Raw genomic sequence first — 2,635 nt, 5'->3', positions numbered from 1 at the left:
TTTCTCATTCTAGTGCAGGGGTGTCAAACTCAGTTCCTGGAGGGCCGCAGCCCTGCAGAGTTTAGTTCCAACCCTGCTCCAACACACATACCATGTAGTTTTAAAATAAGTCTAAAGGACCTGATTAGCTGGATCAGGTGTGTTTAATTAGGGTTGGAGCTAAATCCTGCAGGGCTGCGGCCCTCTAGGAATTGAGTTTGACACCCCTGTTCTAGTGTTTAATGCAGAGGAGGACTCTAGCCTACAAGACTCTGAAGGACTGAGCTAGGAAGGACGCAGCCTCGATAGGATGCAGCCTTCCGTTTGAGAAGCATCTCTGGTTTCACTTCCTGTTTGTGCTATCACCTTCTGTTTAGATTCAATTAGGTCAGTCCCAGACAGCAGACCGTTTCGGCCCAGATCCGGCCCACATCTGGCCCGCATGGATTTCACATGGGCCAGATGTGGGCCGGATCTGGGCCGGATCTGGGCCAACACTATGTTGCTGTCTGGGGTCCCTCCTCCCATACTTTGGTTTTATTTTTGTTATTTTATTTGACTTTATTCTACCTCTCTTTGATTTAATTAATTGATTTACCTTTGTTTAGCTTGAATGTACCAATTCAGTTAAGTTGATTTTAAGTAAATCTGAGATTTAATTAAATCAATTTGTTTATTTATTCTTCCTTTTAGTTTCCTACAGCTATTAGGATCTTTTCATTTTACTTTCACCTTTAGTTTATTTGACCATCACCATCTTCCCTCTCTGTATAGGATTATAGCAGTTCTAGCAACTGTTGTCTCCTTAATGAGCCATACAGGTTATTAGTAGCCCTAATTTCTCTGCTATACCCCTCCTTACTCCTCAGTACCAGGCCCATTACTGTCAGGGATGGGGGTAAAGGATGGAGCAAGGACTCAATAATGCAGGAAGATACGGGCTTTATTAGCAAAAATAAAACAAAACAAACCAAGACTACCCCATAGGGGAAAACAGGCTGGCTTGGCAAGGCGGGACAGGACAAGGCAGACAGAACACAACAGGATACAAGCAATGACGAACTGGCACAGGACTGCAAACACAAGGAGAATAAATAGGGAGCAAATGAGTAGGGTAATGAGGGAAACACAGGTGGGGCAAATTAACCAATAATCAGGTAACAAGATGGGTGGGGTCAAGACAATTGACATGAGAGCACATGGCACACAGGAAACAAAGACAAAGGCTGCGTCCGAAACCGCCTACTTCTCTACTATATAGTAGGCGAAAAGCAATAGGCGAGCGAATAAGTATGTCCGAATCCTTAGTATTCATAAAAGAGTAGGCGAGAATTACCTGGGTGACGTACTAATTCTCGCGAGATTCGGACACGCGTCTACTTAAAGTGCGTCCGAAACTGCCTACTTCTCTACTATATAGTAGGGGAAAAGCAGTAGCTGAGCGAATAAGTATGTCCGGAACCTCAGTATTCATAAAAGAGTAGTCGAGAAGTTCCCGGATGTCCTACTGCTTCTGCCCAGCTTCTTGAGTTCTCGTCGATGGATACTTTTCTATCCCAGGAGGCCACGCGAGAGGATACATCATAAAGAAGAAGAAGAAGAAGAAGAAGAGGATGCGTCATAATCGAACATGGCGAGAAATGTGGATGAGGGTGTTTACAAATGTACGTATTACAAACCAAAAACACGGTTCCTTATTTTAAATTCGCATTTGTTGAACTACTTTAGAGCAAATTGTTGAAAGTGTAAAGATGCTAAATGGTATAGTATAGTTGTGATGTTGCTGTAAAAACACGTTTTATTATGTATAGCTAACAGGGGGGCTCCAGGAAGCACACGTACATCTCCAAAGTAGATTTACATACATTTTAAACCATATACATCTTAAATACAATTACGACATGTTGTATGCTCTCGCACGTGCTGAAGTGTGTAGCGGCGCCATTTTAGGGCTGCATTATTTCCGTTCTGTCTTTTATACAAAATATGTAAAATATCGGTCACTTAAGTTTACAGTTTCTCTGTATTAATGTGAATTGACTGTATTAGTGTTTTATTTTATTTAATGTGTGTTTTATTTTGAGGTTTTTGCCCACTATAATTCACGTGCACTTTAGAGAAAATGTCAACAGCAGAGTCTCTATATCTCCCTGCTGCTAAGACTTCTCATGCAACATCGATGCAATGTATTCTAACCAGCCTTTTGGTCGTGTTTGTCCCAGTTTTGTCTGTCAGGCCCAGTAAAGCATCCTTGAGTGACCATCCACCTGATCTCAGTCTGAATTACTCCAATACACACACAGTCACATTGGTGCTCTGACCTGTTGTTTCTTCAATCAAGATGGTTCCTGAAGCGGCCGAGGGTTCATCTTAAAGTTTTCGCTGGAGTCAGGTGGACACAATCTTGTACATAAACTGTGGTCATTTTTTTTCAAAAAGAATATGAGAGACTTTATTCGCTGCATTTGAGAAATTTGAGATTTAGAGACATTTACAAAGGACAGTTTGTTTTCAACAGCACTTTCTAGATTTTCTTCAATCTATTATATTCTTTGTTTATGTGTACTGACATTCACAATGAGTGGATTTGACGACTATCGCACTCCTGTCTGTGGAAGTAAAGGTAGAGGATGGGGTCTATTGAAAGTGCCAAAGT

Source organism: Sinocyclocheilus anshuiensis, unplaced genomic scaffold (genome assembly GCF_001515605.1).
Source record: "Sinocyclocheilus anshuiensis isolate Anshui unplaced genomic scaffold, SAMN03320099.WGS_v1.1 scaffold2883, whole genome shotgun sequence".
Lineage (NCBI taxonomy): Eukaryota > Metazoa > Chordata > Actinopteri > Cypriniformes > Cyprinidae > Sinocyclocheilus > Sinocyclocheilus anshuiensis.
Note: the sequence above shows the minus strand (reverse complement) of the source record.